Source organism: Osmerus eperlanus, chromosome 4 (assembly GCF_963692335.1).
Source record: "Osmerus eperlanus chromosome 4, fOsmEpe2.1, whole genome shotgun sequence".
NCBI lineage: Eukaryota > Metazoa > Chordata > Actinopteri > Osmeriformes > Osmeridae > Osmerus > Osmerus eperlanus.
The window spans coordinates 8,231,413-8,255,365 of NC_085021.1; the positions used below are offsets into that span (position 1 = coordinate 8,231,413).

A 23,953-nucleotide genomic window follows, 5' to 3' on the forward strand; every position below is an offset into this window, starting at 1 on the left:
GAGCAGAGCACCGCTGCACAGACAGGCAGGCACGGCGGGGATTTGAGACCAAGGAATGCAGCTTTGTGGCCGGTAGCCAAGTGAAGCTGTCCAGCTTTACAACTTCCAGAGAGCGGAGCCAAGCCAAACAAGCAACCCGTCCCCCGGCTTTACAACCCACTCTGACAAGACACAAACACACACGGGTGTACAACCCACTCTGACCAGACACAAACACAGACAGGGTGCGGAGAAGTCAGAGAGCCTTACCTACTCTTGATGGCATGTCCTCTATCAGATCTTACCTACTCATGCCTGCATGTCCTCTATCAGATCAGAGAGCACTAAGGTAATCCTGGGAGCAGACTGCCAAACAGAGCCGTGTGTGCACTGCCAGGGTTTTTTTTCCACATATGGGACACAACCCCCCCCCTCCCTCCCTCCCTCCCTCGCTCCCTCCCTCCCTCCTTTCCTCTCTCTCTCTCTCTCTCTCTCTCTCTCTCTCTCTCTCTCTCACTCTCTCTCTCTCTCTCTCTCTCTCACTTTTCTCTCTCCCTCTCTGCCAGTGGCAACAGAGCCTACCACAATTCCCCTCCCCCTACCAGCTCCCATCCCCCTCTCCCCTCCCCTTACCCTCCCTCTCTTTATGTTAAAAAAAGTATTTAAGCAGGGAGAGGGAGAGAGGGTGGGGAGGTGTGGAGGAGTTGACCAATCACGCTCAGAGAGAGAAAGAGAGAGAAAGAGAGACAGAGAGAGAGAAAGAGAGGGCTAGTTTTCTAAAGCCTTGTTCCAAATAGAGAGAGAGGGAGAACGAGAGAGAGAGATTTAGATGAAGAGAAAAAGAGAGAGAAAACAGATAGAGACAGAGGTGGGGAGAAAAACAAAGATAAAGAGAGGGAGAAAGAAAGAAAGAAAGAAAGGGATTCAAAGAGAAGGTGGTCAGAGGTGGTTGGAAGGTCGGAGTAATGTAAACAGAATGTTACGTCTTTTCAAAGTATAGCAATTGTGTAATTGAAATATTGGCTCAATTATCAAAACTGTCTACAGTCATTGAGGAAACTAGAATCAAAGGATTCATTTTCAAACTTAATCCGCATCAAAACAATCTTTAGAATGATTACTGTATGTTGTAAGCTGGTAGGCCTGACTAAACGCAGACAATGTTATACTGTAATACGTAATACTGCGAGTACTCTAAAAGACAAGAACCAAATACCAGATGGATTACTTTCAGTGTGAAAGAGGCTCCATCCATCAGCTGCCCCATTTTCATGATGCCCCCCCCCCCCTCCTGGAGGGTTATTTCGACTGATTCTCTCTCCGCTCATAGCCACCGCAGGAACTACACCCCGGAACTAACAACTGCACCCCGGAACAGACAGGCTGAGTGAAAAATGGTTTCCTTCTATCTCCTACAGAACACCCTTCTCAAAACTAGGAACAAAACTTGTTACATATCAGTTCACCTCTTAATTTCCAATTAAAGGATGATCCAATGGCAATTTCCAAAATAAAAGTTTTTTCAAAAATCTTGGGTTAAGCAAGTGGAACATTTTTCACACAGCAAAATATATATATTTATATATATTCTATTTTAGATTTCTATTCTGTATGGGCCATATAAGTTTCATACTTCAGCTGACTAATTTGTTAATCTTCTGAGGAAAGTTCCTGCTATGGAAATGTGGCTAACAATGGGCTGCAGGAACCTTCTAGTATCTTGAAAAGTAGTTCTGGGAACTTCACTCTCTCTTTCTCTCTCTTTCTCTTTCTTTCTCTTTCTTTCTCTTTCTTTCTCTTTCTTTCTCTCCTTCTCTCTCTCCCTCTCTCTCTCAATCTCTCTCTCTCACTCTCTGTCTCTCTCTCTCTCTGTCTCTTTTGCTGTCATTACCTCTTCCCTTTCTGTTTTTCATTCTCTTTAACTCTCTTTCCTTCACACACAATGCCATACACTTTCTGTTGATTCCATTTCCCCATTCCTTCCTCTGTACCTCTCTCTACTTCTCTCTCTCTCTACTTCTCTCTCTCCCTCCCCCCCTCTCTTCCTGTAAATCCTCCTTCCCTCTCTCTCTTCCTCTCACAGCTGTGAGGCTGTTTTTAGCGCCCCACTGAGGGCCACATGGTCTGGTGACCTCCTCCTGTTACACACACACACTAAACTCCTCTCCCATCGCCATACTGGACTCGAGATTTCCCACACAAGCATGTACGCACACACAGACACACTAACAGGAACTCACACATAGTATGAATGGCCCTGCTGAAAATAGCGGGAAGTCCGGTGCTGCTGTATGTTTGGTGTGCAGAGCATCCAAGGCCCTTAAACACTTGGTCATGAGGCTAGCATGGAACATGTTTGTTGACAGACCTAGCAACGATGCTGTGGTAAGATCAACATGTTACACATGACATTCAATTCTTCATCGGACACTGAACACTGAATGTTTTCAGGCAAATTACATCAGGCCAAAAGCCTTTAAATATTTCACTTGCAATTTCAACACTATATCAGTCCCCTTTAAAAGACATGAGGTCAGCTATTTTTGGAAATAGTCCCAGCGATCAGTGGCAAGACTTAATTTGGAAAGTAGGGTAATAAAGTCAAGAGTTTTAAGCTGTGGAAAACAAAGGTAGGCTTCCATCGAAACAAATTATGATCATGAAGAGCTAAACATCTCCTTAGTCTCCATATCCCAGAGCCCAATTAGACTTAGCTATGTTCTCTGTTCTACTCGACTGTTCATTGAAAGCCTGATAGTGGCTGTGCGGTAGGAGGGGCACGGGCCTAGCTGTGGGTTTGTGTGAGGAGAACACAGAGGGCCCTGGACGCTCCATCATCCTACGGCCTCGTTAGTGCTGAGGCAGCAGTGTGTGGGACCCCAGCCAGCATGCTGAGCCGTGCACTAACACAGAACAAAGCAGCAGGTCTACTTCACAGCCCATGGACGAGAGGGGAAGCAAAGACGAGAGAGAGAGAGAGAGAGAGAGAGAGAGAGAGAGAGAGAGAGAGAGAGAGAGAGAGAGAGAGGAGAGAGAGAGAGAGAGAGGAGAGAGAGAGAGAGAGAGAGAGAGAGAGAGGCGGGTCAGCTGCACAGTCCGCCCGTCTTCACAGAGTGAAGTTGGCAGGTGTCAGTCTTCAAAAAAGTACACCTTTCAAAATAAATGCATTGGAGAGCCAATACACCTCACGAGTTCCGCTCAACACAACAACAGGGCTTCCTGTCAGGGTTCACTGCAGGCCAGTTCGGAGGTAATGGAGAGATATGAGCAAAGGACTAAAGGCCATGGCAGCTGAAAATGACTCCTGAATAGACCGAGGGCTCCAGGTCGACACGGCAGCGTTTGACCTCCTACTCCAGGGCAATTCTGCTCAACACCTCCGTACAGAAGGTCTCTCTGTGGGCGATGTCAGCGGGCCAATCGGATGAATCAGGCAGAGATTTAATTTGGTTAATGGCAAACCTGCAAGCATCGCAGCCTTGAAGGAATTAAGGGTGATTGGCTGTCCATGTATATTGTCCAGGCAATATGATATTTTCTGTGGAGGGTTTTGGGGAAGCTAGGACGCAGGTTGAGTGCTGTGAGGCTTTTTGGGCCTTTGAAAACAGCTGAAGCCCCAAGGAGAACGGGAAGGAGGGAATGGAAGGCAATGGATGGCTGAAAATGTGTCCTATTATTAGACGGAATTCTGGAACATGCGATGAAGCGGACGTGCAACCGTCCACACGTCCAAGGCACACAAGCAGCCGACAAGTTAGAGAGGTGCCAAGTCCTCAATGGATGAGTTTAGGCTGAACATGCTTTGCATAGACAATTAGAGCCTGAATATTTCAACTGCATCACCTTTTCCCCCCAAAATTATATGTGGTGTTACTAGGCCCAAAACATTGAACGAATTGATTTTTTTTTTCTTCTACTGACTTCACTTGTTAGTTACAAAACAAACACTCTCATGACAAATTCTGTGCCTATGACAACATAACAATGCACTTGTAGACTAACAATCATTGTATGGAAACAATGAGATCCTTTAAAGAAGTTTCCAACCAAATGTTAGTGTGCATGCATGCATGCCTGGGCTATGTGTGTGTGTGTGCGTGTGTGTGAGAAAGTGTGAGAATATGTGCCTGTGTGTGTGTGTGTGTGTGTTTGTCGGTTGGAGTGTGTGAGGGTGATAATCAGTTCCAGGTTCCCAAGGTTTGGGTGATATGATTTCATTAGAGAGCTGGAGCGAGTGTCGGGGCTTTGGTGGAGATTAGGGAAGAAACCCTACCCCGTTCCCAGTTGCCCTGCGAAAGGAGAGGGGGGGGGGGCATGAAGGAGGGGCGGAGGGGGAAGGGGGGGTCAGTAGGATTATTACTGGGAGGTTCAGCTGTTTATTATTCCAATTCTAACGCTAACAGCTGAAAATTGGGGCATTAAGTATCGGCCCCGAGCTGACTGGGATCAATGCTTAGAGGTTAAACCTGCGGTGAGGCTCTGCACGGCCGGAGTTCGTCCAGATACTGACGCAGCACAACACACACACACACTCACACACACACACTCACACACACACATCAAGGGTCACTCATAGAATTTAACAGACACATCCGATTTGCCGCCCTAAAGTGATAAGACACTCTGGCAAGGCTTCACAAGTACGTTTAAGCTTCACACTTTAGACTAATGACAGGCATGAACACACCCTAGTTTGTTGCCGCTAACACCCAAGTTCTTTCAAAAGGGTAACAAGGAAGGTTTTTCAGCCTGCATAATGATTGACCAGTGACCAAGAGAAACTGGATGGGAGCTTATCTACATTGCATTGCTAAATTAAAAAAATACTTGAGGAGTTTGTCACTAAATACACCCAGCTCTATGATTTCACAGGAATAATTCCCAAAGCGTCCACTTGATTAAAACGTGACTCTTCCAGGTATCTAATCTGTGTATTTGGTCCAAATCTGATCAGTTTCTAATATCAGTCTAATCTATGGTTGGTGGTTATAAGTGGATCTGGTGATGCAGCCAGGTGGGCCAGTGTTGGGAAGGCTTCAGGTCACGTCTCTGCATGATGTTAATCTGGACAACGACATGTGACACAGAGGATGGCGGAAACTGAACTTTCCGTGTCATGCAGGCCTGCAGTTTGAGGGCCTGCAGGTTGAGGGCCTGCAGTTTGAGGGCCTGCAGTTTGAGGGCCTGCAGTTTGAGCGCCACGCAAACCAGTCCTGCTGCACACAAAGGTCCAAGTTTTGGAATTTAGCTTAAAATGAGATTCTGTTCCAAATGCTGACGGCCGGTGATAAAAACGACTTTTTTGAGTTAATATTTGACGGTCAGGTCTAAACTAATGTTAATGTTCATTCAATGGTCATACACTAAAATTTAAATATCATGTTTAGTACTTTTGAACTTTATCAACAAGTACCACTCCAAGTATGTTATTTTACAATCGAGTAAAAATAATAAATAATTGATTAAAACAAACTAAAGCTTGTATGTGTGTTGATGTGTGTGTGTGTGTGTGGGTGTGTGTGTGTGTGTGTGTGTGTGTGTGTGTGTGTGTGTGTGTGAGCATGCCTATCTAGCTGTCTGCTACTAGCTGTAATTAAAGACAGGGGTAAACTAATCCACTAGCTGGAGGGTCTAACACTGGTCATTACGAACAAGACTCTCACTCTGTTTCACCCACACCCTCCCCTCAGCCTCAAAATGTATTGATTTGTGTATGAGTGTGTGTGTGCATGTGTGCTTGTGCGAGAGTGTGTGCGTGAATGTCAACACATGCAGGAGAGAGATAAAAGATTGTGTATCAGGCTAATTTATCAACAGTCATACAATATGTATATGCTGAACGTTCAATGTTCAGGAGATTGACGTAAATGAAACCTAGGCAACAATAAGCTATTTGGCTAATGACAGACAAATGATTGGATTTACACTGTCTATCAGTCCCCCAACCATGAAGGTATCATCAAAAATGATAACTGGTGCAAAATAGGACCTTGACTCCTGGAGGTCTGTACCCATACCTTCAAGTCATTGACATTCATTTACAAAATGCTTACTTAATGAACATTATTTCCCTAAATAATAGCATGCATATATTCACTTTGGGGAGGTCAGCTGCAAATTACATGAATGTATTCATGATTTTAAGACATGTTCCTATCTCTTGTGTGACCTAAAGGCTGAACAATGACTTTTGGAGACCAGCTAAACCCTCCTTAGTAATTTTAGCCAGCTCAGCTTTAGAGAACTTTCTGCTGTCCACTGCCCTCAGTGTCTACTGCCCCTCGGTGTCTACTGCCCTCAGCGTCCACTGCCCTCAGTTTCCACTGCCCTCAGCATCCACTGCCCTCAGTTTCCACTGTCCTCAGTGTCTACTGCCCTCAGTGCCTACTGCCCCTCGGTGTCTACTGCCCTCAGCATCCACTGCCCTCAGTTTCCACTGCCCTCAGTGTCTACTGCCCTCAGTGCCTACTGCCCCTCGTTGTCTACTGCCCTCAGCGTCCACTGCCCTCAGTTTCCACTGCCCTCAGCATCCACTGCCCTCAGTTTCCACTGTCCTCGGTGTCCACTGCCCTCAGTGTCCACTGCCCTCAGTGTCTACTGCCCTCAGCGTCCACTGCCCTCAGTGTCCACTTCCCTCAGTGTCTACTGCCCTCAGTGTCTACTGCCATTAATGTCTACTGCCCTCAGTGTCTACTGCCCTCAATGTCTAGGGAATGTTGAAATAGCTGCAGTGATGTCACATAGTTATCACAAGGGAAGTCAGAAAGACTGGAAAACGGACACTCACAGACAGACTGCTGTGAGTGTCCTCAATACATCCAAATGTATTGAGGCTTACCCCATACATACTGTCTATTCACACACACACACAAATACAAGCAAGAAATGTTTAAGCATTTATGACAAGCAATCACAATCAATCAACAATTGCCTTTGTATAAATATTTTGGGAAGTCTTCAGAAATAATCAGAAAATGTATTCTCTACACGCTAAGGTCTAGGTGGGAACAGTGCAGAGCAGTTGATAAACCTAGGGATTATCTACGACCTTTAATCGCAAAAAAAAATCTATGAAATTATCTATACAGCCAATACTTCTTCTGCTTCTATCCAAGGGTGTTGAAGAACCTCTGGATAAAAAGCATAATAAAAAACGGACAATTTCATCATCGTTTAATCAAAAGCTCTGCACTCACACTCAAAATGATTGATGGTTTAGGAGTAAAAATGACTTCTGGGAAATTGATCAGCCATTGATTTCATTCTCAAAAAGACAATTCATATATATGCAGTCTGACCAACTGTAGACGGCACAGGGGAATCAATGATAGTCATAAGAACAGAGAGAGAGAGAGAGAGAGAGAGAGAGAGAGAGAGAGAGAGAGAGAGAGAGAGAGGCGGGTCAGCTGCACAGTCCGCCCGTCTTCACAGAGTGAGAGAGGGGCGTAGAGAGGGGTTGTAAAGGGAATATCCATATTATATTATAATATATATTATAATATAGTATATTTCCAATCTACAGTCGAAGTGGAATCATGAAAACACCCATTGATGATATTGATACTTGCACCGACTGTATTATAAATGGCTGGCCTTGTAGCTTTGTCATAGTTTTTTCAGCTGAGGTCTGCACTGTGGCGAGAACCAGACAGTGGGTAGAGAAGCCCGACGCTGAGAGGAGGTCTTCTATAGAATGCCTGGACAGTTCTGGAAGGTCTCTGGACAAAGCTGGAGCACCGAGAGAAAGCTGCCTCTTGTCCAGCTAATCCGAGCAATGTCTCCGTCACCATTGACAACCACAAGCCCAAACAATGGTCTCTTTCAAGGACTGCTCTCCTCACCAACACATTGACAACGCTAGCAAACACTTATCAGCAACAACAACAACAACACTGTCCATGTTCTTTTTTTTATCTCAGAATTTTGTGCTGTGTTGTTTCTAAGTTCTAATTCCTTATCAATAAATACTATCAGCTGTGGCCTGAAGTAGACAGATGTACCAAACACTGTGTGAAATGAGCTTCTAAGAGCAGACTGCTCTGGAGTGATTCCTGTTCCCCTTGATTAGCTTTATTCCTGACTCTTTTTCTCTCTCCTTGGAGCACATTTGCTGACCAACAAAAAAAAAAGATGAATGTTTCCATTTCAAATGGTGAGCCCCCTTCTCCCTCTCGCTCACTTTTCTCTTTCTCCCCCTTCTCTATCTCTCTCTCTTTCTCTTTCTCTCTCTCCAATCCACATCTTACATTAAACCTATAATAGCTTACGGCCCTGGAAGGCATGATTCCAATTCAGCCATGCCATGTTATATGAATGAGATTTGGGAAATGGCAATATTTATGCACATATATTGCCATTCTGTCTCTCACTCTCATCATCGCATCTATTTCAGATTTCAAGGAAGGACAGCTGCTGCTTGATACCTCAAATTATTTGTATTCTCGATGAAAAGGATTCGAAAAATATTTTTTACATTTTGCCACACAGTTGAGTACATTGGAAGAGAGTGTAACAGTACAGTTTTGTAGAAGGAAGGTCATCTATAAAGGGCTGAACTAGGTTGGCTGTGTGGGATCCCCATGGGGTTTGAGAAAGAGAGAGAGAGAGAGAGAGAGAGAGAGAGAGAGGGAGGGAGAGAGAGAGACAGAGAGAGAGAGAGAGAGAGAGGGAGGGAGGGAGAGAGAGAGAGAGAGAGAGAGAGAGAGAGAGAGAGAGAGAGAGAGAGAGAGAGAGAGAGAGAGAGAGAGAGAGAGAGAGGGAGGGAGAGAGAGAGAGAGAGAGAGAGAGAGAGAGAGAGAGAGAGAGAGAGAGAGAGAGAGAGAGAGAGAGAGAGAGAGAGAGAGAGAGAGAGAGAGAGAGAGAGAGAGAGAGAGAGAGAGAGAGAGGGAGGTGTGTCTCTGAAGGACACTTTCCCTCCTCCTCTCCAGCTCTAATTCAATCGCTCTGACAGAGTCCCAGTGTTGCTGCGGCAGGCCCCCAGTAATCTCCCTGTAATTGAGTTCCCAATCACTCATCCATCAATAATGTATCTGGTTCCACCAGGGCTGGCCGGTCTGACCAACTTGGAGGAAGGAGACAGTAGCGTTCGGAGGGGGCAGGGTGGTGGGTCTTGGACTTCCTGTAAATCAAAGCACCACATTCCCAGCCCCCTTCCCCACTCTGGTTCTGCTTTTTTCAATTGTTCTTGTTTTGTCGTTGCTATTGCTAGAGTAGTGTAAACCTTGATTAAATGATTCATTGACGTCTACTGTGAATGTGCTTGCTGTGGAATCCACCTTTTCACCTTGCCCTAACAGGGCCCCAAAGGGCTGTAGACTGACCACCACATTTGTTCTCTCTTTCTTCCCACTAAAAGGGTGCAAAGCTACAGCACCAATCACCGACTACATAGCCGGCACACCAGCACACACATTAGCACACACCCTCCACTCCAACAGTAACCCACACACCTCCAAGCCCACCCACACAATACCCTTTTCTCTTTTCAATCGCCGGTGCATGCCAAGCCATCAATTAGTGACCAAGACCATGGTCCTCCAAGGTTAAACTGTACAGCTGTCTGAATGGTTTTCAATTAAAGAGCCAGGAAGCCCCCTCGACAGCTCTCTGGCTCCACTTTCTGCGCTGGCCGCAGCGGCGGGGTCATTTATAACACAACGCACCTCCCTTGGATAATTGTGTTTTACCGGCGGCCCACAGCCTCTGCCTTTAGCAGAAGTGTTATCTCCATTTTCAATTTCCGATTCGGGGACGCAGCCGGACTCTCCTTCCAGTCGTCTCCATTTGTCCTTGCGCTTTTCTAAAGGCACGCCGCGAAGAAGACAGGAGGAAGATTGAAACGTTTTCCTCTTCCAGCAGGTCTTCTGGTCCGACACAATGACACGATCATTCCTTTTTTCTTCTTCTTCTTCTTCATTACCGTCATTTGGAATTTGAATCCAATAGCATTATGGGTAAAAAAAAAAAAGATCCGAAATGGGTTCGTAACGTTTCATAGTTGAGATAAAACCTGGACAAGTCTCTTCAAGTTGTCCCATTCCCTCCCTGTGGCGTATATACCCCCTCACCACCCTCTGTACTTTTACCCTTGGGCTTTCTTGAATTAATGGCTCATTTAAGTTTCCATTACATTACATTAGGCCGCGCACGCGGCCCATACAGTACACTCCCTGGTGGATAAATCACATCATGAGATTATCAATCAATCTAAATAAGTGAGTCCGTGTATCCTGCTCAATATTAAAGAGTGCGACACTGGTTTACATGGAGAGCTGTAAATGACCGTCCCTCATGGTGGGAAGACAACACTAATAGCTCTATTCCGCCGTGGCTATTAGGCCATGTTATTACAGCGTGTCCTTCCCTCGCCCACCTCAGCGGTGGTGCAGTGGAGAGATAGGACTCCAGGGTGTTTCAGGGTCTGTGACCAGAACCACTGGTGGACTGTGTGCTGTGGTCACTGGTCTGTACCACGTTCAGACTGGTTACTACCATAATATCATAGAGCAGAGTAGAACATGGTACTGTGTAAGCATAAATACGGTGTGCAGACGGGTTGTTCTGCAGAGGTGTGGTTCATCTGACACCCCCCCCCCCCCCCCCCCCAACGCACAGCAGATTTATTCAGTCCTAAACCTGGAAATGTACAGGACACTGTCAGGCTCGGGTCTGGTAAGACAGTGTGAGCCAAAGTTAATGGAGGGAAGCCTGAAGCACATAGTCACGTGTGCACAATAGGTTGATATCTCCTCATCTCTGTACAACTCACTGGCCTCTCAACCAGTCCACAAACGTTCCCCCATCCCCAACTTCTCCATGCTGTCTGTAGGTTCCTGCTCCTATGACACTATTGTACTGCTGTCACCTGCCGCCTCCTCTAGTCTGGTCAAATGGGGAATATCCAGTTCTGAACAAACTGGTCTGTGGCCAGCCTGGCTTCAGACCAGTCATGTGACCAGTCATGTGACCAGTCATGTGTCTAGACCTCCCAGAGTGAACAAACCAGTTTAAAGAAGTAATAACTCTATGTATGTTGTTGTTCACTAAACTGTGGGCTGTGTCCAATGTAATATTACTTAATATGTAACCCCTTCAGTTGATGAGATAATATTTCTATTGGAAGAGCATACGTTTAGTTACTTACTAACTACTAGCTAAAGATTGGTCATTAACATGGTACAGAACTGACAACCTAGCTAATGTTATAGAAAAGACCCAACCTTATAATCAAATCAAACTATGAGCCAATAGACAAAAACTTTGTTCTGAGAAAAACCCATCAATCAATCTACCTGCCTGTTTCTGCCCTTTTATCCACAATGACAAGTTATGTGCTGTCTACATTCAGGACTGGTTTAACAAGCTGAGGCAGGCCAATGGCCTAACAGGCAGCGCTGCTGCAAATGATCAGCGTCACATGTCGTCCACCGTCTCTCCGCCGTGCCAGAGGACGACGTCGCCGAGAGATCCGGAGTGGGAACGTGATCCCGGTGTGTTTACCTTGGTTTTCCAGAGGGCTGTTTCACTGGAGGAGTGCCCGTGCGGAAAGAATATCGGAGAGAGTCACGAGGACACCCGCATGCCTGCCCCTGGGGTATTTCACACATGACACCATGATGTGTGGACTGTGTTTCATGTGTGGCGACACACACATACACAGTGTTATTCTACACCGTGTGAGATTTGTTGCCGATTCACTGAACCACTCCCCAGTTTCCATGCATAGCCTGCCCAAACATGACTTCTGAATGGATTTACAGCCTTGCTGATATCCTCAGTTCATGTGTGGTCATGTTGTACTTGTCCATTGTGTACTATTGATCCAGCCCTGGTGAAACTTGTGACTAAAGCTTAGCCCATCCCAGCAGAATAAATCACAGTATTGACGTTGCAGTTATCAATAAAGGTAATGGAAAACATCTGGCCCACCTTTAATGGAATCGACAGTCTTACTGGCATGGTTCCAGCTTGGGACACTCAAGATTGACTTGATCCTTCTGCTGAGAGCCCACCTCACTATATGCAAATGCGGCGGAGGGAAAACACGCTATCCATCTTATCAAAGTGGAGCCTCGATTGAATCAGGTCGGGATATCTCTGCGACACCTGAGAGAAAAAAAACCTCCTGACGTCCCGACGTCCCGAGAATGGGGCCGGTTTTTGGACTGGATTCGAAAGGGTGTGGTATTGAGCAAGTCTGACACACTGTATCTCTGTCAATCGGGGAATAAGTAAGGAGATCAAATCAATGCAGGGTCCACTGAGGGACAGAGGTGCTGAGGTGGCGTTTTTTTTTTGGTGTTGAAGGCTGAGTAGAGGTCTCCTCTGCACCGTGTGCTGGCCTGGCCGGGCTGCCTCAGCCTGCTGCACAGCAGGCTTCCTTCTCCGGGAGGTGGCTGGTTAGAGGTTGCAGGCAGAGGTTTCTACCAGGAGCATCAGGCCTGGCAGAGGAGGAGAGAACAGGTCAGGGAGAAAACAAGAGGAGGGACAGGAGCCACAGTAGGCTAGGAAAGAACGAGAACGAAAAGACACAAAGAAATGGAACTAACCCTCAGATGAATGTGCCTGGCCCAGTTTGGGATACACAGACCTGTTAGCACTTCTAGATTGATATGAGCACGCAAAACTGAATTGACACACGAGACCCTGCAAGGAACATACACGCCACTGTGGGATTAGCTTTCCCACTTCATGACAAACAAATAATGAGCTGGCTCTGAATGACACTGAATTATTGACTGTATTGAATTCCTAAGGTAGCATGAGAAGCTATCGCAACTCTCCATCAGGTGCAAGGTTAAACTGCATGTCTTTCCTCAAATGTCAAAAATGCAGTCGACACGTTCCTTGGTAAGGACAGTGCAAAGATAAAGATGTTTATTTTTTTTATGAGGAATCCCCTCAAAGGGAAAAAAACATGTTCTTTTTATTTCCCTACAGTTGTTACCTTCCTAGAAAGACAATCAATAGGAAAGACCCAGTGAAATTTTTATCTGCTGAGTCATAAAACTCAATCAAGTGTCTCTAGGTTTCCATCATCATTTCGGTTGGTGGTTTCACTTCATTTACTGGATGGGCCACAGCACAATGAAGGAGTGACTCGTAAAGAAAGGCCTGGCCACACACACAGCCCACCGACGGCCAAACGTAAAGGTTTAATAGTACAATTTCATTATGAACGGGTTTAGGGCCCTCTGTGGCTTCGCTCAGATCAATTTATTTAAAGTCAAACAGGAGCTGTAGCCTACACACTGAGGCACAGACACACACATCTGCAAGCACAAACATGTGGACCTTGCATGGCAACACACAAACACACAGAGTGTACAGTGTTTACTTTTCTCTCTGGGAACAGCTGCTGATTCCTCTGACGATTTGTGGCCAACCCAAGCCCCAAGCAGACCAGACAGACAGGGAGTGCTTGCAGTCCAATCACGCCCCTCACACAGTGTCTTAGCAGAATGTCAACAGAATGCAGGCTGAACACCAAGCACACATACCAAACTCAGCACACTACTAAACTAATGCCACTTTAGAGTACACAACACCGGCGTCCATGTTCTACAGGATTCCTACAGGATTAGACTAAGCCTCAAATGAAGATGAGTTAAAAAGATCAATGGTTTTGGAGTGGAGGAACGCGGGTGCTGCGTCTGGTTCCACGAGTCAACAGTTCTATGAATTATTGTATTTCAGGCCAGACGAGTTTGCCTTAAAGCAAAACGTACACCAAAAACACTAGCAGGAATCCAAATCTAAATATGTGTCTGTTTTCCTTTTGTTGCGTGTGGTTTCAGTGAAGGGGAGCCACAAACACAGCATCTTGTGTTATTATTTTTTTACGGTCTGGTAGGGTCGGTAGCTACGGGCCTCCCAGCCTCAATCCTGTTACCATGGGGATCTGTTCTGCTGGCCACATAAAAGATTAGTCCTCCAGGAGAGAGAGGACTTGATTAGCTAGACAGCAATTTAATGGGATTGTCAGACAGGCTATAATAAATCAGCTTTTGTGATTAAATGGGATCTCCAGTAAAAGTTGTGTGCCTTCAAATCAATAATTATTGAATGTTTCTCCTTTGTTCCTGTCCGGAAAAGAGAAAGGAAAAAACTAAACCAAATTCCGGCAAGCTAATGATTCCCTCCACCAACGGTGTGGAGCAGCTTATGTGTTCTACAGAGAGGTGGGTGGACAAGGGCAGGAGAGGGAGTCAGAATGGAGGAGATGATAGAGACAGAAAAAGTGTGTGTGTGTGTGTGAGAGAGAGAGAGAGAGAGAGAGAGAGAGAGAGAGAGAGAGAGAGAGAGAGAGAGAGAGAGAGAGAGAGAGAGAGAGAGAGAGAGAGAGAGAGAGAGAGAGAGAGAGAGAGAGAGAGAAAAAAAACGATGTCGAAAAAGAGAAAGAGAGAAAAAGAAATAGAAGAGAATGGAGGAGCAGAGAGCCAGATTTGTGTTTGGGATAAAGAGCATGGGAAGAATAGTTTGATCATTAGTCAAAGCTAAATGCACTTAGGGAGAGGAGAATGTATTTCCATGTAATCGGTCTGATACTCTATAAGCCCCTGGCGTCTCTTTGTAATGCGAATGGATGCATGCACTGATACTGGAGTGTGTGTGTGTTTGTGTGTGTGTATGCGTGCGCGTGTGTGTGTGATTGTGTGTGTGTATGAGAGGGGGAATTCCCTATCAGATACTATAATGTCTCTCCCTCATTGTGATTTAAAGCTGTGAGCCAGGGCTTGCTTTGTCTATTAGGAGGAGAACAAGTGCTGTGGAAGCCCAATCTTACCAGCTATAACTCTGGGTTGTGATGGAGTGCTGTTCTGGTCAATTAAGCTGCATTGCTTTCTCATTTCTCCATACATATTTACCACCGCACATTACTTGGATTGAAACAACCACAAAACTAGAAATTGTAATACAACGTAATCGTTGTTAAAATCGTTTTAAAAATAGGATGCGTAATTAGTCAAGGGCTTGCTTGCAAGCTGGTACTGACGTGGTTGTGAGATAAACTAAAGGATACTTGACTCAGGAACAGGGCGAAACAGCTATTCTTGGCTTTTTGAAAACACGCTTGTTAAAAGCAACTAAGCTCTGGCCACATAACCTCGACTCATCTGTGAAAGTGCAAGGCGGTCGTTGGCGTGTGTTACTGGAACTGGTAGCCAGCTGGGCAGCTGGATCAGGGCCTGGCCTGTGTCGTCTGGGGTGCTCTGCTCTGATCCCCCCCGCTCCCACTCCATAGATCAGATCAGAGAGAAGCAGGGAGGCTCCTCCAGGTCCGGCCTGCCTTATATTCCCCAGTACCCCACCCCCATCACACCACCCCACCCCCCACCTAACCCAATGTCTGTCCATCATCATCCTATCCTTCTCACCACTATTCCAACCCCCCCCCCCCCCCCCCCCTCTCTTCTTGTCAGACCTCCCCCGGCCTGGAGGAATGTGCCCAGATCTGGATAGTGTTCGCAGGGCTCACAGGCCACATCCTTGATAGCTTAATGACACCTTGCAGAGGAAAGCCTCCACCGGGAGGCAGGAGGCAGCCCGACTTTAAAGGCCTCCTCCACGCTCCGTGTGATTCTGACGGACAGACCAGCGATATTTTACCTTTTCTTTTTCCTGATTACAGAACAAAGGCTCCTGCGGTCTGCCGGGGGGGGGGGGGGCACAAGACAGCACACACTGCGGCACACACTGCGTTTGCAACCGACGAGAACAAAATAAAGAACTCCGTCTTTCCCCGACATCAAAAGAGTCCGTGCTGATGACAAAGGTGTGCACGCTACACGACGTCACAAGGTCAGGATTCCGAGGGCCGTCAGCCTTGAGCACATCTGCAGCCCACCAGATGAGAACACATCCTCAGGCACACGAGCACGGAGTCAAAGCTATTCGATTATTCCATTCACTGTTCCAATCTGTTCACCTCACTTGTACATAAAGGACAGGGTATGCGAGGACAATGTTCATTGCTGTCCCTTTCCCACTTGACTATCGTCATCACACTTTTGCGTTTTGGTTGGGACAAAGAGCCTATCTGTAAGTCAGGCACACACACACACAGAGAGAGACAGAGAAGGGAGCTCACCATTTGAAATGGAAACATTCATCTTCTTTTTTTTGTTGGTCAGCAAATGTGCTCCAAGGAGAGAGAAAAAGGGGGAGAGAGAGAGACAGAGAGAGAGAGATAGAGAGAGAGAGAGAGAGAGAGAGAGAGAGAGAGAGAGAGAGAGAGAGAGAGAGAGAGAGAGAGAGAGAGAGAGAGAGAGAGAGAGAGAGAGAGAGAGAGAGAGAAATAAAAGGCTATAAACTACTCGGTATACGGAACACATGAAACCATGTCAAATTCTAGTCCATTCTCCATAAAGCTTCAGTTTGTTTTGGTTATGGTACTGCATGCTACCCCACAAACATTGGAGATATATCTTTGCCCTTCGACTGCCTGCTGTCCTTTCTCTCACCTTAAGTCTATTACAGCAATAAACCTGTGCCGAGCAAGCTCATAACTGACAACAGGGTCAAGGAAAGAAGAGGCCAATCACTATGACAAAGTGGAATATATCTAAATAAAAAAAACTTGCCGTCGTTCTATTCGGAGAGAGGTGGCCAAGTAGTCACAGGCTGATACAGTTCAGAGCAGAAGGTCACGATCGCACGACAAGGGCCCGTAGAAGGAAACATAGCAGAGGGACAAACTGCCTTTGAGGCGGGGGCAGTGACAGAAACAGAACTGGTGGACGATTGGAGGAGGGCAGAGGAGGGGAGGCCGGGCCCCAGCTGGAGGCCTTTGCTGCTGACCTTCAGGGATGAGGGGCAGAGTGGGGGCCGGTTTACGGCCTCTCGCTGTAATGGCGTGGCTTATGGCCCTGTTCAGCTGCACGCCTTTTTATGACATTCCTACCCCTGATTGGAGGCCGACAGTGAGCGGCCGGCGCTCCCATGCGGTCTCCCCGGTGCGGACTGACCCTGGCAGGTGCGGCGCTGTTCCTGCTAGGGGGGGAGGGGGGGGGGGGGGGGGGTTGATCTCAGGTGATGTGGGCTTTTTTATTATATAGATGTGCAGCATGGACGTGATAGGGGATAATTGGCTCGGGTCTTGTCACAGATGGCGCTGGTTGATCTGTTCATAGAGAGGAGGACGTCTTTACTGCTGATCACCTCGTCTCTCTCCTGACCCCGTCACCGAGGAGTCTGTCTGTCGCTGCTGAGGCTGTTAGCCACGCGCCAACATGGGCCGGTTTATGTACGGCTTTCAGTGATGCCTGCTGGCCCTGGTTAGCATGGGATAGACCTTGTGACAGGCTAAACTGGAACACATTTAGATTATCTGGCTTTCTTGTCTTTGGAGGATACAAGAAATATGATTGTAGACGGAACCTCTTTTGGTCTTTCCATTCAACACACACGCATGCATAAACAACACACACATACAGGTAGCAGCATGTAAGCTTGAGTCATCACAGATACTCCAGGCTTCAACCAAGCGTCTGTCAGAACACGCCCAAGATGAGGAGGGAGCTGTCATAACGACTCACCTGGGGTGGTACAGGCCCACACACACACACTCTCTCACGAACACACACCCACACAAGATTACAAAAACACTCTGTTGAGCAAACGGTGTCACACACGCTCTCTCATTCATTCATTCATTCACACACACACACACACACACACACACAAGCAGTGACACACACACACACACACATATAAACCCCGTTCTCCTCCTCACAGCTAGGCCAGCACGGCCTTCCACTCTCAGAGTGTACACAGGGAGTGGAGGCACTGACAGGTTCACTTAAATATTTATGCTGACAGGCAGGAGACAAGAATGTAATCTCTCCACAGACACGCTCCCATATCACCACACGCTCTGACTCTTCCAGAACACACATGCTCTCTCTCGTTCTCGGCCCCTGGACCTCCTCTCCTGTCTAAGCTCGTTCCAGCCTGAGAGGGTTAAAGGTATGTGTACCACAGTTGAAAACACACAGTCAAGATAAAGCAGTCTGGTGATTTTTTTTCTTTTTCTTCCTCTGCCTGAGTGGACGTTTGATGTGTCTCCCACTGATGAAGTGCAGGTTCATGACTGGGAATGTCCCCTATAGTTACATGTGTCCTGTGTGTGTACCCCTGGACACTCAAGTGCATTTCACAAACTGCATGGATATGGGTAATATACAGTACCAGCTCCCAATATCTACTTGTTCCTTATTGGCACTTGAACAGCAGTTAGTTACGACCGAGTCATTTGATTGGACGAGACGCATTCCGTGCGTGTCGATACTTATTCATGACAGATTAAACTAGAGAGGGTACAATTTCTGGGGAAATTGTAGGGTGTGCTTGCTTGCGTCGGTTGGACAGGGGTCCGTTTTTTAATGACATTTTTACAACTGATATTTCTGTATTTTATATAAAAATGCATACTTATTATTTATAAAGATTACATAGATTTAAAAGCATTTTTTTTTGCTGCTCATTTACAACTGAAAATACGAGTGAAGTGTAGAATGAAATGGATGTCTTCTCATTTCCCCTGCAAGAGGCAGCCTCATCGTTGAATCAAAACGAATAAATTTGGCAGACCGGTGTACAAATTGACCTAATCTCTATGACTTAAACGTCCTTTTAAGTTTTTCCCTTCTCGTGATATTTTCATGCATTTAGCCTACTCATTGCATTCATTCATTAATAAAGAACCCCCTTTGAAGATTATTCTACGACGTTACCCGGCAGTAGAAGATGGAATCGCGATTCAAACAGTACCATCTGCTAACTGAAAATATGCCCCCCAAAACGTAAATAAGCTTGACATTTATTTAGTGGAAAATCGCTCATTCATAAAAAGCTCACTGGTAGCGATCATTGTAAGGTAACAACGCAAAATGCGATATAGCCCTGTGTGGAGAAGCTGTCCCGGTAAATTCTACTACTACGGTACAGTACTAGACTACTGCTGTGTTCCTCTCGGTAGCGATTGCGTTGGTTGAATTCGATTAAACGTTCAGTTGTACGGTTTAGGCTGAAATTAATTATTTTCATGAACAGATTGACAAAGTTTAGGCTGTAGCAATGAAGTTCAGGTTAGTAGTTAGATAGACTTTTGATTTAAGTAAGGGGAGTGCCGAACATGTTCTGTCGCCGTTTGACTTCCTAAACAGCTGTGTACTGTAGATGTTTTTGTCGTGTGTCTCGCGTAGGCTACAGCGTTGCAGTGATACACTGGATTGAAACCACAGGTAAGGATAATTTCACCCACAAATCGTTTACTTGTAATATAATGTCATAATAAATCCTACAACGAAAATGTATATGTGAGGAATGTTCATTTTAACGATTGAAAACAGATACATCATAGACCACTGTAGTATGTGTTGCCCGGGCAACAGAGGCTAATGTCATAAAGCTAATATTTCAGTGAAATAGTAGACTACCGTTTCCGAAAGTAGATGTGGGCTTACTTCCTTAATAATATCAGCTAATATTGTACATTACACATCACAATTGTGTGTCATATCACAAAGTAAAATGAGTAAATAGTTATCACCCTGGCCTCTTTGCTTGTGGCGTTCCTGCAGCTGCCTTGCAGTAAAGCTATAGTTAGCCTAGCTATCCCCCAAGTTAACAGATGCGAAACGAATGTTCTGCTACAGGTAGTCACGCGTGTTTTCGTGACGTTAGTGACGTAGTGACGTTAGTAACGTCAGTGACTGTGGCTAGCAAATTAGCCACCGTTAGCTTCACTTTTCGCCACAAAAACTTAACTTAAACCCAAACCATGCAACTGAACGTAAATTCCAATAGAAGCAACGCAATCGCTACCAAGACGAACCTTTTGACACCGCCGTTGTGTATGTAGGCCAAATATTGACTGAGTTTTAGGGGGGCGAAAATAAACAATAAATAAATAATAATATATATGTGAGAGAACAAAGGTTGTGCTTTCGCCGAAGGCTTGAGCACACCCAATAAACAAACAAATCGTGATCTGCCGTCGCTTTGTTAAATGATGGCGCTTGTAGTAGAACTGTTCTATAAAAGCAATAAAGGCAGAGGTTATCACAGCCGTGCTGATATTCAGTAATAACACACACAACTGAGCTGTACACAGAGGCCACCTTTTCTGGGATCAACGTCCTGTTAGGGGGGCCAACGGTGTTACAATCAACATCATCCCGTTTTCACATGGCCCTTTGTTCACTGGCAACCGGCAGCTGGGAACAATTAGCTGTCAGGCCCGGGAGTGGCGGAGCACAGAGCTGCAGGTCCAGTCTCTCCGTGATGGGGCTCGGCCAAGCACGGGAACTGAAACACTATCTCCGGGGGTTGTAAATAATATTATCTTCAACCGTGCTGGCCCTCCTGCCTCCCCTCCAGCCAGTCCCCTCCCTCCCCCCCTCCTGCTCCCTCCCCCCACCTTGCTCCTTCCCCCCCTCCTGCTCCCTCCCTCCCTTCCACCTCCCAACCCCCACTCCCAATCTGAGATTAAGATCAAGATGATCGAGATTGGCAACGTGTTGTAGTCTCCCCTGGGGCTTTCCGTGTGCGGTATGAGGCTTACTGTACAGTAAGTAGATGCTGACGATGATGGCAGCCCCCAGTAATCGGCGGGTCAACGCTCTGGTCTTGTCGACAGCGAGAAGGAAAAAAGGTGAGAAATTCACCTCAGTGTATCTGGAAGTTTCCCCCGTAAAAAAAAAAGTATTGTCGCCGACAGCAGAAATAAATTGCAATCTGACTCAAATCAATCGAGGACTGGCCTGGACCTCTTAAGTCCCCATCAAAGAGTGGCGGGGGAGGGCGGGGTGGGGGTGGCGGGGTGGGTTGGAAATCAATTTGCAATTTACATCCGCCGGACTTGAGTGTTGAAAACAGCAGGAAAAGAGACAGCTCCTGAAGACCTGACTATAATTACATCCCGGGCAAGGCGGCCCTCACTCGACAAACACAACGGAGGGTGAATCAATAGGCCTGGGCAGCTCAGCTCTTCCAGGTATTTACAAGCCGTCCGTTCGCGCTCCTACGCTGGTCAATACGCTGACATGTATCAACCAACACGGCAAAGGGGGATTTGCGTTGCCTGGGCAGACGGATGACGCGTTTGTGATGCCGTCTTAGTGACCCGACTTCCTGGAAACCAGTGACGAGGGCGAGGGTGGGATGGGCTGAGGGCACGGGAGGGGAGGGCGATGGGGAGAGGAGACCACAGGTAAAAGGAGCAGATTGGGGGTTGGGGGCTGGGGGTTAGGTGGGGTTTGGGTGGGGGGTTGAGGCGTGTGAAGATGGCGTCTAAATGCCGGAGACTAAAGTAGTATGTTGATGTGCTGCGGACGGCCATGAGATCTGTGGAGGTGCTGAGTAGGCACTGGAGCATGAGCCTTTGTCTTGTTTCCTTCCCATACGGAGAGCCCACCAGGAAGACCCCTGTTGCATCCCCTCTTTCACACACACACACACACACACACAAAACATCTAAAGAGAAAGACACGCCACACACTCACACACACGCACACACAAACACACTCAAACACTCAACCGCACGCACACACAAACACACTCAAACACTCACCCACACTCACACACAGGCACACACAAACACACTCAAACACTCACACACATAAACAAGGCAGGCACAGCTAGAGATGGAGCCCGAAGTCATAATGAGAAACAGAAGCGCGGGGAGGTGAATAGTCGCCGTTTCAACTGGGTTTTGTTTTCCACTGGAGACAGAGGGGAAGGCAGAAAAGGGAGCAGGCTGGAAGGGTTAAACGTTGGCAAAAGCGGCTTGGAGACAAAAGGCCTATTGTGGGGGCAGAAGTGTCCCCGAAAAAAAAAAAAGGGAGGTGAAAAAAAAAAAGAAAGCCACCACTGGCTGGTCCCCTGGCCCTATTGTGAGTGGAGGGGAGTGCAGCCACGCATGACAGATGGCCCCAGACATTGTTCTCCCATCAGCCTCCTCTCTGCCTCCTCGCCCGGCCTGGGATACCATGAGACCCACCAGAGACGGCCCAACCTCCGGCGACTTGGAGCCTGGCGGCCCGGCCTGCGCTGTGGGTGTGTGCGTGCGTGCCCAGAGGGCGGCTGGGGGTGGCGGCGAGGGGGGAGGCGTGGCCCACTGTTGTCAAGAGGGGGCGTCTTTGTGGGGTGCCAGAAGTTCTCCACGGACACTCGGCAGTGTTCCCTCCGGCCTGTCAGTCAAGCGGGCGCACGGAGGCACGCAGACACAATAGTTATCTAAGATTGAACAAATTTCGCACACCAAAGATAAACATATTTCTACTGGCTACACAATAAATGAAAACACACATGATACAAAGTAGCCGGCCTGCAACATAACCTACAACAGTCAACAGTCCAACAGTTGGCAACAGTCCATCCCAGTCCAGTTCCTCAACTATTTTGTGCTAGCCGAGTCAAATAAACGATCAAATCAACAAACAAATCATTATCTGTTGTCGCTTCTCACTGTTAACTAATAAATGGTCCTGAGAGTATTGTTGCCTGTTGTGTTGTAGAACGACCAAATTCACACCTACGACCGAATCACAGCCGTGTCCATATTTAGTATTCCTGCACTCCCTCTTGTGTGATGTTGCTTAATGATCTATTTTCAGCTGCGATGCTGCGCAGCCAGGGCGGCACAGCCATTGTAACCCTGTAGCACTGAGGTGTTTAACGCCACACTGCTCTTCACTGCGCTGAGCTCAGCACTTTCTGCAGCGCCGCGGCGCTCCGCATTCCCCATTGAGACGCTCAACATGTGGCGAACCTCCCCAGCCGACCCGTCAGCCCTGTCAGTCACAGCCCCAGTGTGGATGTGAGCGCAACAATGGTCATGTCTGGTTAATGGGTGAGAGAACTAACAGACAATCATTCATCTCTGGGCCTTAACCACTGCCTGTTCCATTCACTCCTCTCTCTCTCTCTCTCTCTCTCTCTCTCTCTCTCTCTCTCTCTCTCTCTCTCTCTCTCTCTCTCTCTCTCTCTCTCTCTCTCTCTCTCTCTCTCTCTCTCTCTCTCTCTCTCTCTCTCGTTCACTCGTTCACTCTACTTACACACACACTCATTCACTCGTTTCAATAAGTTACCCGGAACTACCCCAGCCCCTAATTTCAAACATGCACACCACACACAAAGGAGGTTGAGGAATCGGTTAAACTGTAAGAGACAGAGACAGAGAGCGGGGGGGGGGGGGGGGGGGTTGAGAGAGAGAGAATGACAGAGAGTAACAGAGAGAGAAAAGCTTTTTGAATGCAAAGAATGTTTACCACAAGAATCAATGGCTAACTGTTTCATCATTTGGTGAATTAAAGCAGTGCTGAGACACAGCTTCTCTACAGTTACACCCAGGAGAGAAGACTATCCACCGACTGAACCGTTGAGTCAGCACAAACGCACCCAAATATGTCAATGACGGATGTCTCAGGGTCACAGAGGACAATGGCAACTCTTGAAACTTTGGACGATATCGAGAGAACAGCATTTCCAGATAGCCCAAGCAGAATTACCACTGAGTTCCAAGTAAAATCTCAACCAAGGAATGTCTCATTCGTATAATCTTAGTATAATCTAGGGACTCCTTTTCTCTCCTTTTTCTCTCTCTGAGGTATGGTATGTCTCTATTGGTGCTCCCCTGACTCTTTTGGTCAGAATAGGCGAAGAAATGGACGAAAACACCCATTGACCCACTGCTTCATGGCTGTCGGATCAATAAGTCAATAGAGGAGCAACGTCACCCTCTTACATGTTCATTAGCCTCACCCAGCCTGGGCCTCAGATCTGCCCAAACTCACCACGCCACTCAAAGGTTCACCAAAACCACCTCATCCAACCTAGAGGGTCAGTATTACTTGCATTTTGTATTATCATGCTGGTTTTTCTTATCTATGGCACAAGGGAGAAAAATATGATCATAGTGCAGCCAAAACTAGGCTTTGCTATAAACTGGGTCGTTTTTCAATGATTTGCT

At 46.9% G+C, this 23,953-nt stretch overlaps 1 protein-coding gene across 2 annotated transcripts in view; it reads right to left on the reverse strand.

Annotated features, from left to right (window-relative positions):
- fignl2 (fidgetin like 2) overlaps positions 1 to 395 on the reverse strand; it is a 16,648-nt gene extending 16,253 nt beyond the window's left edge. Inside the window, exon 1 of one of the 2 annotated variants that reach the window (XM_062458551.1) lies at positions 285 to 395. The gene's annotated coding sequence lies outside the window, so the exon portion shown is untranslated. Of the gene's footprint in view, positions 1 to 249 lie in introns of both variants that reach the window. The other variant, XM_062458550.1, reaches the window with a different exon arrangement.
- Positions 396 to 23,953: the final 23,558 nt, after the last annotated feature.